A 20,657-nucleotide genomic window follows, 5' to 3' on the forward strand; every position below is an offset into this window, starting at 1 on the left:
TACATAGTGGCTATTTGTATAACTACTTTGGAGAAATGTCTATTTAAATCCTTTCCTTATTTACTAATTAGGTTATTTGTTTTTTTTATTATTGAGTTCAAAGAGTTATTTACATATTTTGAATACAAATGCCTTGTCAGATATATGATTTGCCAATATTTTCTCCTATTTTGTGGGTTGTCTTTCACTTTCTTAATGATATTGTTTGAAACACAAATGTTTTTAATTTTGAGATAATTCAATTAATTATTTTGCTTTTGTTTCTTGTGTGTTTGGTATCAGATCTAAGAAAATACTGCCCAACCCAAGTTCACAAATATTTACCCCTATATTTTCCTCTAAGGGTTTTATACATGTAATCCTTATACTTTTCTTGAATCTGTATATGTTTATATCTTTATACCTTCTCTATCTTTGCTGATACTTTCTATTTTAATATATATTTCAAGAGCATTTGCAATGGCCCATTGGAATATTTTTATTACACTACTTTAAAGTCTTTGTCAGATAATTTCAGCATCTATGTATCTTGTCAATGATGTCTGCATCTTGATTTTATTTTCCCATATAAATTAAGACTTCTGTGGTTCCTCATAGGCCAAGTGATTTTGGTTTGTATCGTAGACATTTTTAATATTATATTATGAGAACTTAGATCTTATTTATATCCTATGGGATAATGTTGATAATTTTCTTTTAGTCTTATATAGGCTATGGTTACAATATCAGTTCAGTTTCCAAAGCCTTTGCAGTAATATTTGTTCTGTCCTTCATGTATACCACACAGAGGTCAGTCTGAGACCTGAGTTTGAGGTCTGCCCCTTAGCTCAGTTTCCAAAGTCTTTGGTATACTAATTATGATCAGATTCATGTCTGCACAGGCCAAGGGTTAACCTAGGAATTAATAAGCAACTTTTTGTGATTGTTTCCCTAGCTATTTCCTCTCTGTAATATCATTGGTACTTCCCAGTCTACTGGGTGCCACTTTTCAGTCGTCTGGTCAGAAAATGTTCCTTTCTGTGACTGCACTGCTTCTGGGGCCAAGTGGTAGGAGGACAGAGAAAGAGGAAAAAGAACAATAAAGTTTGGCCCTATGTCATGGATTGAATTGTATCCCCCAAAAAATGTGTGTAGCAACTTGGCTAGGTCATGATTCCTAGTATTGTATGATTGTGTTATCTGATGTGATGTCCTTATGTGTTGTAAACTCTACCACTATGATGAGATTATATGTGATCTCCTCATGTGTTGTAAATTCTATCACTGTGATGAGGTTATACTGATGAGGTTGACAAGATCAATGTCTTAATGCAATCTCTTTTGAGATATAAAAGAGAGAAGCAAGCAGAGACACTTGGGAACCTCATACCACCAAGAAAGCAGTGCCGGGAGCAGAGCACGTCCTTTGGACCTGAGGTTCCTGCGCAGAGAAGCTCCCAGACCAAAGGAAGACGGATGACACGGACTTTCCTCCAGAGCCGATGGAGAAAGCATTCCCCTGGAGCTGATGCCCTGAATTTGGACTTGTAACCTACTGGACTGTGAGAGAATAAATTTCTCTTTGCAAAGCCATCCACTTGTGGTACTTCTGTTAGAGCAGCACTAGATGACTGAGACACCCTATCTCCTGGAGGTTCAGCTCCATTGAATGGAAAATTTTCCCTTCCCTCAAAGTTTTGGTTGTGGGACCTCTTGGGTGTGGGGTGTAATAGAACAGAAAAAAGGTGACAAAACAAATGGAGGAGAGAGAGAGATTTCTCCCACTCTCACAGAGTTTTAAGTTATCTTTTCCGCACCTTAAGCCAGAATTAGGTTTTTCTTGGATGTCTCTGTATCTGAGCAATAGTGCTCACTTCTAGGTTTTGAATTGCACTGATTTCAAGCCAAGAGAAATTGGGGTGGGGGGGTGCAGGGAATTGGTAAACTCACTCAGTTCAGTTGTACTTTGTGGGTGTTCTTTCCAAATCTGTCTGCTGATGTTTACTTTTCATTGTTCTCAGACATTAACTCATGCAATCTACCCAGGTTTAATAGAGAGGGGCTGGCGTGTGTTTACTCTCTCTTAATGAAGCCCCTGAGTTGTGCAAACAGTTAACATCCTTGGCTGATAACTGAAAGGTTGGAGGTTTGAGTCCACCCAGAGGCACCTTGGAAGAAAGGCCTGGTGATCTACTTCCAAAATATTAGCCATTGAACACCCTATGGAGCACAGTCCTACTCTGACACACAAGAGGTCACCGTGAGTAAGGATCAACTGGAAGGCAACTGGTTTTCACTAGAACTGAAAGACTATCTTTTTTCTTAGTTAATATCTTTCAACATTTCAGAATAACTTTAATCTCTCATTAAAATGTTGGTAATTGGTTTTCGTACATTTTATGCAACTTTGGGGAGGATTTTAGATTGGCTTCATTTGAAATCAATTAATCTAGAAGGATGAGATTTGACATGACGGTATACTTGAAACTGTACCAGAACATTCTAAACTTATATAGAATATTTTCTATAATAAATTCCACCTTCTTTTTTCAACCTTTCCAAGACTGCTCCTTCTTAGTAGGAGCTCATCTCTATACACATTCAGGATCAAGCCTTCACAAATATGATCCGTGAAGAGGAAATTGCAGAAGTTTTGGTTCTAGGGCACTTTACTTAAAAAATATAATAAAAAGAAAACTGTGTCATTCTTTTTTTCTACACCTTTACCATTTTCTCATTCAAATTTGAAGATTTTATAAATGCTTTTCTTCATAAGAAAAGCCAAAAATAAAGCCATTCTAACCAATACCTAATGATGTTGTTTTTACTCATATCTGAAGCCAGACACATTGTTAGACTGAGAAAGTCACTGTTTTTGTCGTTAACTGCTGTTGTGTTGATTCTGACTCATGGCGACCCCGTGTATGCAGAGTAGAACTGTTCCATAGGGTTTTCAAGCTTCTGACCAGCTGGAAGCAGATCATCAGGCCTGTGTTCCAAGGTGCCACTGGGAGGATTCGAACTTCCAACTTTCCAGCTAGTAGTCAAGTGCTTAATTGTGACACCCAGGGACACCATTAAAACCAAAGCACCAAACCCATTGCCATGGAGTTGATTTAAACTCATAGAGACCCTATAAGACAGAGTAGAATTGCCCCATAGGGTTTCCAAGGCTGTAGTCTTTACAGAAAAAGTTGCCAGATATTTCTCCCAGGAGCAGCTGGTGGGTTCCAATCACTGACCTTTTGGTTAGCAGCCAAGCACTTAACTGTGGCTCCATTAGCGCTCCTTGGGACGCCATTAAAAAAAACAAACTCGTTGCTGTTGAGTTGATTCCAACTCATAGAAACCCTGTAGGACAGAGTAGAACTGTCCCATATGGGTTTCCAAGGAGCTGCTGGTGGGTTTGAACTGCCTACCTTTCTGGTTAGCAGCCAAGCTCTTAACCACTGCAGCACAAGGGCTCCTTGCCATTAGAAATTTTAATTTCAAATATTCCACCAATTGTGGTCCTTTTTGTATATATCAAGTTCATATATCACAGTTTTTGTTTTTCTGTGTGGTTGTGTCTTACAGTCTATTTAATCTAACCCCGTTTTATAGGAAACTAGGTCCCTGAGAAACTAAACAATGTGGCCAAATTCATATTGATAGTTACTAACAAAAGAGGAACTAGATTTTAGATCACTCCTGCTGGCATAGTGGTTAAGAGCTTGGCTACTAACCAAAAGATTGGCAGTTCAAACCCACCAGCCTCTCCTTGGAAACCCTATGGGGTAGTTCTACTCTGTACTATAGGGTTGCTATGAGTTGGAATCCACTCAATGGCAACAGGTATACCTAGTAAGGAGCCCTGGTGGTGCAGTGGTTAAGTGCTTGTGGTAACCATGAGATTGGCAGTTTGAACCCACAATGCTCTGAGGGAGAAAGATGCGGCAATATGCTTCCATAAAGATTTATAGACTTGGAAATCCTTTGGGGCAGTTCTACTCTGTTCTATAGAGTTGCTGTGGGTAGGAATTGACTCAACGACAACGGGTTTGGTTTTTTGGTTTAACACCTGATACACTAGTCTCTCAACAGAAGTGTCTCTTAGAAGTTCAGGTTTAAGGAAACTAACTTATATCATGAGTGTATAATTTTTTCAGCATCATTTCTTTTCTCCTGTGAAGAGAATTATATGACTATCCTCACAATTATGATTAGCTGTTGGATTATTTTATGGAATCAAATATGTAGAAAAAACATTATGGTGAGCCTGACTCAGGGAAAATGCTAATAGTTCAGGTTTAATCAATAAGTACATTAAAGCTTCTACTGATCCTGTAACAAATTCCACGTATAAAGTTGCTAGACAAATTTATTTGGTGAGTTAAATGAGAGTATACCTTCTAATTTGTTTTCATATTTAATTATCCATTTATTCTTTTGATTCATAGGCAGTAATTTCATACTGTTGATTCCCTCTTGACCTTGTGCTTGTAACTGAATCCTGAGCTCTGGCTTGTGGCCCAGGAATATGTAGAAAATTGTTTATATTAGCAGCAAGCTGCCTTGAGCTGCAACACTTTAACATTATAACTGTACTAAAAGTAGCATAGCTTTCCCATGTACTCTCTATTCTGTTCAAATCCCTTGTCATTATAACAGATGTTTGGATTATTGTTCTGTAAACTATGTCAGAATTTCAATCTCTAGTATCTGTTTATTATTCTCCAAGGGTGATATTACAAATGTTCTCATGCACTGTTAATACTTTTAAAACAGTCTGTCTTATTTCCCATAAAAAAAAAATCAGCAGAAAGGTTTTGTTAATCAGAGTAAATTTAGCTAATTTTAGGAGAGTGTTTTTAAGTGGATATGAGCAAATGATTCAAGCTGAAAATAAACATTTCAGACAGTGTTCCAGTCATTAAATATATATGTGTGTGTGGGGGGGTGTGGGTGTGTGTACATATACATATATATACTAAAGAGTGTACCTTAAGTCTTATGACATAACGATTTTAAAATTTTTACTTAGGTATATGTATAGTCAAAATTGATATACTATAATTAAATAATTTTATTCTGATAGAGAAATATAATTTCATTTATATTAATGCCTGTAGAAGCCATATCTGCTGATAAAACCTCATCGTTTGAAGTATACAAAGTTAATAAAATAAAATAATCATTAGGATAAAAGATCAGAAGCCCAGATGCTCATAAAGATATCAGAAATATAAAGAGAGAATACCACAGTTTAATATTTGTACTCATGTGAAGAACTGTGTTACCTTAAAAAAAATAAAAGTTACTAACGCTTTTTAAAATACATTTTAAAGCCTGAACTATTAGTTTCCTCTGGTTGTTTGAATGAGTTATAGAAGCTTTTACAACGACGTTAAATAAGATTTCCTGAGGTAACTTGGTCCAATCGGATGTTGACAAAGAGCATAATCTCTGAAATGTCATTTATTTGTCTTTTACATTTTTACATTTTAATTGTTGTTTTAAAAATAATTGAAATCTTCTAAATAGAGCCCATGTCAGATAAAGGAGCATTATGCCTGCCTACCATAAGAGATGTAAACTCACAAATACTCTGAGGAATAATCTGGCCATATTTCTAGAAAACAAGGTTTGTAGCTGAGTTAGAAATATTTACATGAAAATAATTTGCTTCTCTCATTTTACTCCACATATATTTTTGTCACTCTCATTCTTTCCTATTTTTATTCTTTATTTATTTTTGAATAAAATATGATATTAAGAAGGAGAGGGGAGAGAGAGGAACCTACCAGTACTCTTGAAATGATTTAGAAGGAGAGTGACAGAATTCTTTCGGGAAATAAAAGGAGAGAGGAAGGGAGAGTTTAAGGAAAACGGTCAATTAGCTACTCAATCAGCCCCATAGAAAAAGGTGCTATGGCTTTAACTTCATTCGTTTTGCCTTAAAGAGTGGGCACAGCTACAACAGGCTCAGAGATTCTGCAAGAATACCAATGTGCACAATGTTTGCATTTAGGATTTTAAAAAAACGAAGGGAAAAAAAAAACAAGGTCAGCTTCGGAAATGATGAATGCCTTTTTGCTGAAAGCTGTACTGAACGTCCTTGAGTTTAATCAAAACTATTTGTTTTTAGTCAGCTTTGCTGTTGTCTCTTTTACTCTTGTCCACTGATAGCTTGACATTAATGACATCATAAATCATGTGAAGTGGCGGCTTGGGTTTGGTAGCATTTCAAGTGTTTGTTGAGATGTCCCGGACTATCTGAGAGGCTGGTGCAAGGTTGGATATCATCCTGGACCAATCTTTAGTTTAAGGCATTATTTGGTTGGTAAAAGCATAGAGTGCATTGTTAGTGTGATGGGCCTTCATTAAAGAATGTCTGGCTCCTCATTAAATGCAGACTTTAGAAAGAGATAGTTGAATAGAAGTACTTATTTTTAATTCCATTTCTTAGATAAATTCTCCAAAACTTGATTTTAAAAACCCACATTAAAATAAAAAGCTGGTCCTCTGTACTTATCAATTCCTATGGTCATTCAATGCCTGAAAAGTAAAGAAGCAGACTATATTTGCTGCTCTCATTTGTACATTGTACAGTCGATTGAGACTGGAACAATGTGTACAATTTGAACAAATCCATCATTTACACTTTTTAAAAGACTCTTGTTAATCATAAGGCATCATCTGTATATTGGAAATGTATTCTTTGAAAAATGTCTAGCTTTTATCAGTTTTTTGTTTGTTTTAGAATGATTTCCCTGAATCACTCTATGTTCTGTGGTTGTTATCTATGTAACTGTGTTCTTAGAACATGCTTTTCATCATCATTGAACTCTAACACTAAGGTAAAACAATGTTCTTTAACTGTTATTTATTTAGTATTATTTTGTTATATTACTATAACAAATATCATATATACATGATAAGGATAATATACAGGTCATTTACTTCCTTATCAGGTCAATTTCTTAACAAGTTGAGCAGTGAGATCTACTTTGTTTTAAAAGGCAACTGGCCAAAAGAGATGTCTTTTCTTCAGTCATGGAGAAGGACGTCATCTTGAAATGTGCATTGCATATTGTAAAAGAGCCTTTATAGTTCATAGTGTCCAGGAGATAACCCAGCTAAAATATATAAATACTTGTCCAGAGTTTAACAGAAAAAGCAGTTTTTTACCTACATCCAAAGAGGACCAAAATTAGATCATTGCTACACAATCCCAGGACAAGGAGCTGAAAAGAAAGGCATTAAATAAAATCAATCATTTAACAACTTGGAAAATGTAATCCTTTGCTTTTAAGCCGAAGTTAAAGGGGAAAAATGTTGGTACAGATGTACGTACAGATTCTTAAAGTATCTCTCTAGATATTTATTCCCTATTTGCTAATAGGTTATTTCTCTGTTTATCCACAAAGTTAAAAAAGTAATTTTATGAAAATAACCTAATTTGATATACTATAAAAAGATTTTTTTTTCAACAAGATATATTGGCCGTATGGATGAGCTACAGTATAATTTGATTTTTCCTTCAAATAAGATTGGTCCCTGTTATAAAAAATGGTTTCTTTTTTCCATAACCCAAATGGTGGCAAAATAATTATAACAATAAAACAAATCACAGGTGAGCTAGATATAGTTAGGGCAGTATAGTCCAATTTATTTTGAACTATTCCTCAGCTCTATGGATTTTTTGCCAAACCTAAGGTAATACGAAAATGAATTTTTAGACTATTACAGCCTTAAGAAATGTTCAAACTATTGTTAGGTGATTTCATGGTGTCTCTCATTGTAGTCTATGGAGAATGTTCTCACTGAGGAGAGGTTATGATGTACCATTTCCTACCCAAACTTTTCCTACTTCTTTTCTGTACATTTATTGCCCATGAAATGACCAGTTTTTTGTTTTGTTTTTCTTAGTGACTATTTAATAGTCTTTATTTTAATCTGATTTATACATGATAGAATCAGGAAGATATTGTTTTTCTCCATACCCCAACTATGTGCTATAGTGAAAAGAACTAAATTTTTCCTGGTCTGTGCTACTTCTGATTTAGACATACCAACATTTACTTTCACCACAGGAACAGAGAGAGTCCATTTTTGCTTGCTCCAGAAAAGAGAATCTACATCGCCAACGATACATGAAATGTTTGGCACTCCCGGCATGCAGAGGGATTGTTTCCATAGTTAGTCTAGAAACAGTTCTTATCTCAGGTTTCTGAGTGTGCAGTTTTCAGTCTTCTGTGCCTATGTATCTTGAAAACATTCCTAACACATCAATTACATACTTAGCATATTACTTATTTTCTATTAATATATATAACATTACCCATAAGTGGGCAAATGATGTTTTCCTGTTAAAAGAAAAACTTTTTGTTGTTTTATTAATAAAGAACAACATCCAATTGATCCATTCCTTTTATTTCCTGAAGATTGATTCAGTCGATTCTAAAGAATTTTGCTTTCTAAACTACTAACAATAAAAGAGTAACATTAACTACTTGGAGAATTAACCTCCTGCAGAACCGCTACTACCACCTCCTCATAAACATGGGAGCATGTGCTTGCATCTGCATGTATATACACATACTTATATATGCATATGTTAATTCATACACAAATACCTGCCATGCTCAGGTAAAACTACAGGGCTAGATTAACGGTTTTATTTATCTTGAACATTTTCACTGTAATATTAGCTCTTATTGTAAGCCTGATGAAAAACTGTAAGCTCTGTGCCTATTCTAAACCCACTACTGCAAGTCACTTCCAGCTCATAGCAAACCTACAGAATTTCCAAAACTCCAGGTCATATATAAATAGTGAATGATGGTAATCACAGTCAAGGTTCTGGGGTATTATTTGTTTCTAAAAGACTGCGCCTGACAGTATTTGTATACCAAGTTGTTATTAAAATCTTCTGTCTGGATGCTAAGCTGACTTATTTTACAACTAATTGTCTTTTACAACTAATTATGAAGTATATAAAGTTTGGTAAGTAAAATCATCTAATATGACAAGGGACATATTAAAATGAGAGAACGTATGTCATAAAATGTACTGTAGAAACTTGTTTTCATGATTGTCAAATGCAATTTTATAAATACGTAGCCATAAACAACTTTTGAGTAACTTTGACATTATATTAAGATGAGATTTATAGAAGAATGTGTCACTCAAAATTTTAAAACTGTTTTTAGGGAGGGAAGAAGATCCCTATTTCTTGAACTATTGCTCCAGAATGACAGTGCAGGTAACAGGAGATACGGCAGGCAGGCGTTCTTCAAAGACATACTCCTTGTGCAGTTAACTTAGTAAACCAAGTATAGGAAACTCACTTCCATACTCTAAAAGTAACAAAGTTGAACTCGGTGGATAATTAACATTGGAATGTAATCCATAGAGAATTTCTCCTTGATCAGAACTTTCTCCATATTGTGTTCCTAAATTTTTTTTATTTTTTTTATTTTTGACCTTCTTCTTTTTTTTTTTTTATTGTACTTCAGGTGAAGGCTTACAGAACAAATAGTTTCCCATGAAACAGTAGTACACATGTTGTTTTATGACATTGGTTAACAACCCCACAATATATCAACCCTCTAACTTCTCAACCTTTTTTTTTTTTGGTGAAAATACACATAGCCAAAGATACATCATTTCAAAAATTTCTACACGCACACTTCAGTGACATTGACTACGCTCTTCCAATTGTGCTGTTATTCTAACTTAAGATGAAGGCTTACAGAACAAAATAGTTTCTCATTTAACAGTTACTACAAATGTTGCCCTATGACAATGGTTAACAATCTCACAATACATCAGCAATATCCTTACTCAACCTTGGGTTCCCTATCACCAGCTTCCTTGTCCCCTTCTGCCTTCTGGCCCTTGTCACTGGACTCCTGTACTTCATTAGTCTCATTTGGTTTTACGGGGCTGTCCACTCCCAGGCTGAACAGTGAACCTTGGAGGTAACTTCACCACTGAGCTAAAAGGGTGTCTGGGGGCCATACTCTCGGGGTTTCTCGTCTCCTTTAGGCCAGTAAATCTGGTCTTGTTTTTTTTTGTGTGAGTTCGAATTATGCTCTACATCCTTCTCCAGCTCTGTCCAGAAGCCTCTGTTGTGATCCTGGTCAGAGCAGTCAGTGGTGGTAGCCAGGCACCATGTAGCTGTACTGGACTCAGTCCGGTGGAGGCTTTGGTAGCTGTGGGCAATTAGTACTTCGGACTAATCTTTTCCTTGTATCCTGTTCTCTTCATTCTCCCTTGCTCCCGAAGGGATGAGACCAGTGGAGTATCTTAGATGGCCGCTCACAGGCTTTTAAGACCCCAGACACTACTCACCAAGGTAGTATGTAGAGCATTGTCTTTATAAGCTGTGTCATGCCAATTGAGATAGATGTTCCCCGAAACCATGGTCCCCACAGCCTTCCGCCCAGCAATTCAGTCCCTCAGGGAGTTTGGATGTCTATGGAGCTTCCATGACCTTTCCTTGTACAAGTTGTGCTAGTTTCCCCTGTATTGTGTACTGTCTCACCCTTCACCCAAGATCCTAAATTTTTTTTTAATGCCAAGTTGATTCTTAAAAACATACTAAATATGATCAACTGGTAACTGATGGAAAGCAAGCAAAGATTTCTACATGGCTTTGGATATTGATGGAAAACAGGTCTGCCACATATATTAGTCCAGGTTGTTCATGTACGAGAGTATCCAAGCTCCTACTCTACTTACCATATCCTACACCCAGAGAAGATGTTCTTTTTTCTGTTTTGGATAAAGACAAAAGATCACTACACTGAACATACAGGAGGCTGTGTTTGTCTAGAGGGTGTGTGTGTGTGTGTGTGTATGAGAGAGAGAGACTTTAGAATTTACATAAAGGTATCATTGGGACTATCGGAAGCCTTTGTGACAAGAGCTTTGTTTCATTAGGGGAAAAAAAACCACACACACAATTACAGCCAATCTCAAAGTAAGTTTAACTCAGTTTAGGTGAGACAAATCTTGACCTTTAAGCTGCACAAAATCAGGGAATTTTGGAAGGAATGTCATCTATGATACCCTAACTTCTGAATGATGAGACACCACTGTGTTTCCCTTACTGAGCCCTTGCAACCAAATTGTTTTACTATTTCATAACTATTTGTCTTTATAACCACTGTACTTCCAGTATATTGAAATCCTTTCAAATAATCATGAACAAATGTGCTAGCAGTTTATTCACATCCATAAAAGAGCTATTAAAACAAAGACATCCACTTCTTCTCTCATGTTCACAAAGGTTAAAAACAAAAACGGAGCTAAGAAAATCTCTGCAGGAGAAAAGAATTTCTAGAATGTGCCAGAATTTCCAAACTGAAGCACTAAAGAACATAATTTGACCTTATTTCCTTAGGTTATTGATGTGCCAGGGCTAATCTTACACTAGGTCAGGGTTAACCCCAAAGAATATGCTATTGAGCCTTGCTAATATCTTTGTGATATGTGTCAATAACAGTCTGGCTATGATTGTGGTTTTCAAGTCTCAATCTCAAATCGTGTCTTCTGTAATAAATACAGTAAAATAAGCCTGGAGAGTTTCCCATGCCCTATAAAAAATGCCTGTTCTTTATTAACTCAATTAATATTTATTGACCACCTACTATATTAAAAAATTTGGAGAAAAAAATCATTTATAGAGAGTTTATTTTATAGATTGACCTATCCTCTCCCATCACATGAAGAGTTTAGCACCAAATAATAGAAAATGTATTTTGATCTTTATCTTCTTGTGAGACTTTCTTACATTCAATGAAATTGTCCCAGGAAATTTTTTTTTATATTGAAAGCATATTGGAAGTTTTAAAATATCCTTTAACAATAAAGGAACCTATTATGTAGTTGTTTATCCTACGAGTGCAGTTGAGTAACAGAAAACCACAAGAAGTGTGTGATGTATGAACTCCAAAGCAGTATTTTACTATAAAAGCATGGAACCCTGCTGGCATATGTAATTTAATGTGCACCATGCCTCCCCTAATTCAATCAGGGCTCTACATCCCTTCTTTTATATTCCAATTGGATTCCATGTGCTAAAGCCATCAAGATTTTCAGGGTGAAATGAATGCTTGTATTAATCCTGCAATTTCCATTTAAAACACAGCATCGATTTGATTAATAAGGTTTGATGCTGAATAATTATATGGCAAACATGTAGGCTATAGGAAAACCACAGATGTGACCACCAGCAAAAGCCTTGTGGGAGAAGAGGGTCAAAGGGAAGCAATGGCCATGACGGAGGTGATGAATTCTTTGGCTTTTCTTTTATGCAATTAACAAGCAGGGCTTCTATTAATTTGCCACCCCCAGAGCCTTGACTGGTCAGGTGCGTCTGGGTTAAGGGTCACAGGGGCAAAGTAGGGGTCAGCATCCCAGCATCCCTGAAACAAAATGGGAAAACTAAAGATAACCGAATGAAATGGCTGAGTATACATTCTGTAGGATGTAGGGGACAGGGAGTGCATTTCCTTAATGTTAAGATTGCTGTTTTAGAATAATAAAAATGTCCTCTGTACATTTAATTCAAAGTAATCAATCTAAGGTGCAGTGGTTGAGCATCCAATAAAAAGAAAATCAATGTGGTCTCTACAAGGGAAGACAAACAATGCTCGCTTTTACTAAAGGGATTATAGGTTAACATTTATTCAGTGTATTGTAATCTGATGTCAAGTGGTATAAAATCAAGCCAACAATCCATTACCACCCGTTATAGGCTAGGTGCTGATCTCATTCAAATTGACTTTTCATAGAAATTATTAAATCATTTCTGTGTTCTAGCTATGAAATATTTTTCTACAGTGGCTGAACTTCAATGGATTGTACTTCATATCTTGATTGAAGGAATATCAAGAAGGCAAATATTTTTTCATTTCAAAACAAAGTTTTTTTTACAATTTTCTTTTGCTTTTAGCCATTAATTAATTGTATAAAATACATATTATGTTTCTATTAAAACAAACTAAAGAATTTGATCCTGATACTGAACCTGAGTTTTTTCCTCCCAAAACCTTTTAGTACACTCTCACAAATGCCGTTGTACAAGTTTATTTATTTTTACAATAGTTTGAGATAAATTATAATGTGCTTCCAAATGCTGATAGAATTTAGATTTCTCTAGTTGTACTATGCATATTCAGAATTTTGAGTCTATTTTCTTTAGACTAAACTCTGTATTTCACGTTCTAGATGTTATGAGAACAGGATATCTTTTTAAATAATACATCTCGTAAAATATATTGAGCTCCTCAATTTTGGAATTAATAATTGTTAAAATTATAAATATCTTAAATATATGTAATCTAATGTGTAAGAGCATTAGTCATGCTTCCGTATTTGCTTTTGCAATAAGGATATGTAGTGATTACTGCTCCCCTCCAAATGTAGTGATCTTTTGAAGTATTAGAAGAAATTAGTGATCTTTCATTAAATGTAATAAAAACATGGCTAGTAAACCTGTCAAAGTTAACATTTTTTCTAAAGCAACCATGCTTATTGTTAGAATTGGGGCTACTTTTAAGTGTGAGGAAAATCATTACCACATGTTTAAAAATATTGGTGATATTTTGCAGATTGTATTACTCTGCATCCTGGTGCTACTTCAAAACATTTCAGAATAACTGGGTAGTAGAAAGGGAAATTGAACTTGACACTATTTTTATTATGAAAGCTAAGTTTAGTTTTACCACCCTTGCTTTGATGGGACATTTTGGCTTTTTATTTTTGAAAGTAGAAGTTTGCCTATTCTGGATTCAAGAATAAATAAATTTACAGCCTATTGTTCTCAATATTATCCACAAAATCTAATATATGTGTAAAATAGTTTATTGTATTATTAAACTACCCATATATTAGCATTTCCAGGAATATTGAAATTTGTGAATGGTATCACAAGAATGGCTTCCATTATTCATCTTTTTAAATATTGTCTTTTTTTAAAATATTTACACCAAATAGATTATACTGTTGCTGGCTCTGTATAATGAAACTTAGTTTATTCTTAAACCACGTTTGTTAGATTAATGGTAACCAATTTTTGCTTTTGTTGCTGTTGTCTTGTTTTGCATTTTACATAAGTAACAGAATGTTTCAAAGAATCCACTAAAACAATCTACAAAGTCTATGGATCAAACTGGAATTAAAAGTAAATTGATTATAAACCAATTTTGTTCAAAAGTTCTTAAACATAGGTCACTAGCTTACCTGTTCAAGTTTTGATTCTGGTCAAATTTACATGAAGCTACCAGAGCAGATCCCATTGAAATTTAAATATTTTAACTTGATATGTCAGATGTCACCTTGTAACCCAGCTTGAATTAACTAGATATTTTTGTTCAAATGTTGAATTAACCCTAAAACAATAGATTCTTGGTATTTAAATTGAAATTGAAAATCAAGATGAAGGCTACTAAAATATGTGTGGATGTAGTTACTCATATTCAAACTGTGAATCCTAAACCTGGATTCTGTCCAGGATGTGGTTTTACCAGGATTTTTCGTGAGCCCTTTGTTTCTTGTTTCATTCGCATTAATAAAGTAAGGTAGAAGCACTTGCTCATTACTACTGTGCATAAACTGCATTTGTTATTCTGTTTCCTCATTTTGTAGCAAAAAAAAAAAAAAAAACACTTTAGATAAATAAAAGGTGATCAGATACCAAAAAAAACTGCAAGTGAGCCTTATGAAAAAACTGGTTTCCTTTCATTTTTATTTTGTAAAATATTAGCTTGCTTTAGGGTATCCAGATAACACAAAATCACTTCGCAACCAGAAACCATGAAGATATGAACTCTAGGCTAACAGTAATGGCAAAAATAATTTCAAACTGAAGGCAAAACCACTTCATTTTGTGCACAACGTCTAAATGCCTTCCACTGGACTTTAAATAAAAAATGGAAAGCATTTTAGCAAATATAGGGAAGCACTGAGTATATGGCACCGAGAGACATTTTTGATGTTTTTGCATTTTTGTGCAGAGAGAGCCATAAAAGGTTGCCAGTAGGGTATTGTAAAACCACAGTTAACAGTGACTTTTAGATAGATATAACCAGTTAAAGGTGATTGAATATCAAGGGTTGAGTAGTGCTTATTATACCGGCTGTTGGGAGACTTCAATTCATTATTGTAACAGAATGAAAACAACATTGCTACTGTCCAGGACATGCTTGTAGTATTGATTGGGTTTCTCCAAAGTCTTCTCTTAGGATGCAGAGTGCAGTCAAACATGCACAAACATCACTCAGCTCCCCTGATTCTGTCATGTGCTCCTTGTACCTCAAACTAAAGCAGCCTTAAGATACAGGAAAATGCTTCCTTATTTGAAGGCAGACAGGACTCTAAGCCTGACTCCAGGGGCTATGTCGATGTGGTGACCTTTCTTCCAGAGACCAGATTTTACACTCAAATTGTCATTAAAACTCATTTTTCCCTAGAGGTTTCCAGTCAACTTGTGTGCTCTCTCTATTAGGGTTAAAAGTCAGAGTGGCATCATGCCCGCCACACATACTAAATGGAACAGAACATAAATAAATAAAAGGGGGGATGGCCTCACTCCTAGAGAAACGGCACCATCCGTAGTCCAAGCAGATGTAGTCAGGCCTAGTCACAATTGTACAAATGCACTCCTGCCAGAACTCCATAGGCTCCCATGTCTCCAGAAATGTCTCTGAAGGAGGAGGTCATTGTCTCCTTTGAATTTTTAAAACCAGTAATAACTACTGACTCAGCCTGTGTGGATCTAGAAACCTGTATCTTTCCCAAGCCCTCTAGCTATATCTATAAAAATAAAAATTAAAAAATTTTCGTCTCATTGACTCCAACTCACGGCGACCCCATGTATGCAGAGTAGAACTGTTGCATAGGGTTTTCTAGACTTTGACCTTTTAGAAGTAGATTGACAGGACCGTCTTCTGAGGAGCCTTTCTGTGACTTGGAACCATCAGCCTTTTGGCTAGTAGTCTAGCACTTAACCATCTGTGCCATGCAGGAACTCCTCCTATACCCTCCAGCTGTATATATTAAAAAAAAGAAAAAAAAGTTGCACATGTATGTCAGAGTAGACCTATATTCAGTGCCTGAATTTTTGGAAGTATATCATTAGGCCTTTTTTCTGAGGCACCTCTGGGTGGACTTGAACCTCCAACCTTCCAGTAAGCAGCCAAGCATGTTAACCATGTGTACCACCCAGGGACTAGCTGTATCTATATGCCTAATATAATTAATCTGATAGTTTAGGACAAATAAAAAAGAGTAAAAGGAAAAAAAAAAAGTCTATAACAGCAAGCAAGAACTGATTTGGAGCCCTGAATTACCAGAATGATGGAGAAACTATATACATCACTAGAATTAACTGATAAAATAGCTGGATTTTTTTTCCTTGCCTATATAGGTTGCCTGAGGACAAAATGACCTTAAAAAATACCATGGTCTCTCCATCTCATAATGCAGCTCATTTTAAGGTTATCTCATAAATGAAATTTGGAAAGAGGAAATATCTCTAATGTCCTAAATGAATCAGCCTAGCATCACAGGAAAGGGTGATATTCTTGACCTATTGGTATGCTGTGTTTGCCCCCACAGACCGATGCCAAGAATATACTTCAGCAAAGTAGAAGCCTTTCTGCTTAATTAAGTACCTCGTGATTTGAAATGCCAATTCATACAGCTCCATTTTCTCCTAATGTTAAAAAGGGGGAGGGGAGGCTGAAGTTGTTCATAAAATCATTTCTTAAGACTTCAGGAAAATCTTTCACAAAGAAGTGGAGAAGCAGGTCGGGTATATCTAGCTAATTTCCAAAGTATAGATTAAAATATATAGGTCCTTGGGCGATTCAAACAGTTTGCTCGCAACTACTAACTGAAAGATTGGTGGTTCCAATCTACCCAGTGACACTGTGGAAGAAAAGCCTGGTGATTTTCTTCCATAAAGATTACAGCCAAGAAAACCCAGCAGCTCAGTTCTACTCTGTTACACATGGATCGCCATGAGTCAGAATCAACTGGACAGCAATCAGTTTGGTTTTCTCGGTAGATTAGAATAGCAACAATAAGTCTGAAACTGACATATAGTCCAATATCTAAATACAAAATATATTCATGCTATCTAGATTTAGCCTGCTGTTTTTAGTATTTATCCAAGGATTTGGTAATACTTTTCTCTAAAATGGTGTTTGATATCTCAGTAAAGACTCAGACTGTACCATAATGTATATTATAGTAGGAAGAATTGGACTGTTTTTCAGAAGTGTTCTAGTATTGACTCTATTATTTCCTGTGTGACCTTGGTCAAGTCTCTTGATCTTTTTGAAACTTTTTTTTTTTAACCTACAAATTAAGGCTAATGACATCTGCTTTGACTGCTTCTTAGAATTGTTCTGAGATTAAAATATCCTAATTTATAGTAAATTTATCAGAAAACAGTGAAGATATATATAAAATATATATATATATATATATACAGGAGTCTCTGGGTGATGTAATGATTAACATGCTTGGCTGCTAACGGAAAGGTTGGAGGTTTAAGTCCATCCAGAGGTGCCTCAGAAAGGCATGGTGATCTACTTCCAAAAAGTCAGCCATTGAAAACCCTATGGAGCACAGGTCTACTCTGACACACATGGGCTCACCATGAGTTGGGATCACCTCCACAGCAACTGTTTTATATATATATATATAAAATATATATATATATGTGTGTATATATATATATGTATATATCCACATAAATAATCTTATTATCTATTTGCTACCTAGGAACCCTGGTGGCACAGTGTTTAAGAGCTCAGCTGCTAACAAAAGGTCAGCAGTTTGAATCTACCAGCTGCTCCTTGGAAACCCCGTAGGGTAGTTCTACTCTGTCCTATAGGGTCAGTATGAGTCAGAATCGACTCCATGGCAACCGGTTTGGTTTTTTGGTTATTTGCTGCCTAAAACAAAAAATTGTTGAAGACTTTATTTACTGTCTCCTTCAAAAAGAAAAAAAAAAAAATCCTCTTGCTAACCTTTGGGCCAATCTTGGCTTTCCAGAGCCCTGTGCCTTTCCTCTACTCCAAGTTGCCCAGAAACTTATTTTTTACCAGGGCAGCAAAACTATCTTTAATTAAATGATTCCCAAGGTCAAGGTCATCCCCCTTGGTTCATTGATTCAGTCCTCAACCTCCTCCATGGAGCTTTATCTCTATATAGCTAGCATGCCACCTTTCACAATGACCTAAATGAAGAGGGACATCCCATATACTTCCCTTTGAGCAAACACTCCACGGCAATTTATTAGTGATGCTGTGATCTCTCTCTGTCCCAAACTCTGCCTTTTTGGCTCTCATTTAATCTGAGCCATTTCCTTTATTTCATAGTAATGAAACCATAAATTGTCATTTTTTTTCTAATATTGTTCAGAATCACTCGGGTCTTAAAAAAAAGAAAAAATGTAGCCTGTGCCATTAGTTTGTAAGCTGGTAAGGGAAAGAATGTGTCCTGTTTAGGTACTGAGGTTGGTACCACAGATGCCACAGTGAACCACACCGTCCTAGTCCTTGTCCTCATGGAGTATAAGTCTTTGTATTTACAGCTAAATTTAAAGACCATTGCAAACTTCCCACATGCCTTCCCAAGGTGCGTGGAGAGGAGCTAATTCAATCTTCCACCCCCAAAATAGTTCTTGAAATCTGCCCTGTCCTCAAAAGGCAATTGCATAGATTACACACAACATTTAACCACTGAACATTAACAATCCTATATACTTTCTCAGTGATCATATTCCTGACTTTTCTCCCATTCACATCTGCCCACACTTCCCTACTCTGTCTTGTAAAGCTATACTGGTTCACATTCTTCGAGGAAAGGTCTGTTATGTCCCAGGTCCTTAACACACAAGAATTCTAATCCTCACCACAAACTCATTTTGCAGATGAGAAAGTTGGGATTAAAAAATATTAAATAATTTTGTTAATACCATAAAGCCAGTTAATATGTGAGTTAAGAACTCTTGAATTCTTTACTAGGTCATTCAAACTCTAAGGACAATAATTCCCTCACGGCTCAGTGATTAAGACTTATCACTATATTGACTTCCATAACCCCATTCAGGAGAGCTCATTTTGATATGAATGTGCATTCCATGATGCCCCTAAAACTCGCCATTGGTCATGTTCTACTTCATAATAATTCCTTGTGATCACGTTATGCTTTATATTTTTTTAGAGCACTTTTACATAAATAATCTCATGTGATGCTCATGGGGAAGCTGAGGAGCTCTGAGCAGGTGTTATAACTCACATTTTGCCATGAAAATAAGAAGTTCACAATTTGTAAGCAATAAAATCAGCACTAGACTTCACATCTGCTGACTTATGTCCAGAGCTCCAAAACTTACAGTACCACGTATCACTATGTGCTTCCATAATAATAGTTTACATGTTATTAGTACACATTTCACTGTCAAAAAATTCCGAGGTCCAAAAGTGTAACTTTATTTAGCCATAAATATACTTAATTTCTTCCTTTAAACTTCATTTCTGCCTGATAGTAGAAAAAACCTTAGGTGCTTCCAGGAAAATTTAGCCAAATTTCTGATTACTCAAATTACACTTTAGGTAAAAATGTCTTCTGACTGTCACTCTTTTATCTGTAGAGCTCTTCCACTTTTATGTTTATTTTTTGGTCTAGTGGCCTATGTACTCTCATGACATCAGGTAAAGGTGTTGGCTTAGCGTAATTGGCACCGGCCTGCACTGGCATCAGTAAAATGTGGTTTGGCCAGTCTGGGCTTTGGACACTGACCTTGGTCTCCAGTGCATCCACTGCTTACCCCTGAGGCTCTTCTGTGGCCTCCAGCCAGATGACCCGTCCTGTGCCTATTGTGTGCCATTGGTTACAACCAACGGTCTTTTAGTCACTTCTCTGGACTTCATGAAAGCAAAATAAACATAGAATGTCCTTTCATGCTGTTCAGGGCTGCAGGAGACTTGAGAGATTCCTCAGGCCCTCTTTTTGAAGACATACTCCAAGCCTGACCCGCACTGGTTTAGGGACCTCTACATCAGAGTTTCTGTCACCTAAGACTTCTTTCAAGAAGCAAACTATGGGTCCCCTCTGCTCTTGGACCCCAGCAAACCCACCAAGTGTTACTATTATCATATGCTCCTCCTCCAGCAAGATTTGATCAATATCAATTGCATTGATTAATTATTTTAACAAAATTTATACAGCACTGATCAATTTTCTTTATTCTAAGAGGTACTACTATTATTAACCCTATTTTACAGGGAGGATCTGAGCCAAAGAGAGGCTAAGTAACCTGTCCAGAGTAAGACAACTAGTAAGCAGCAGAGCTAGAATTTGAACCTTAGCTGTTGGTCTCCACCATTTTCCTCTCTAACTCTAAACAATGCTGTATCTTCAACAACCATTGTGTGCTATTTCAACCTGTTATGCTGCCTAATAGTAGCCAATATTTACGAGAGTTTACTATGGACTATGTCCTGTGTTGAGTGCCTAACAGAAAATAAATCACATTATCGTATTAGTTTATTTAATCTATACAACCACCCTGTTGTATTAGGTAAGCACCATTATCATTTCTAATTTATAGATAAGAAATTTGATGTTTAGGTCAGAAAACTGGCAAGTCCCTCTTGATTTCTGGTCTA

Source organism: Trichechus manatus, unplaced genomic scaffold (assembly GCF_000243295.1).
Source record: "Trichechus manatus latirostris isolate Lorelei unplaced genomic scaffold, TriManLat1.0 scaffold00032, whole genome shotgun sequence".
NCBI lineage: Eukaryota > Metazoa > Chordata > Mammalia > Sirenia > Trichechidae > Trichechus > Trichechus manatus.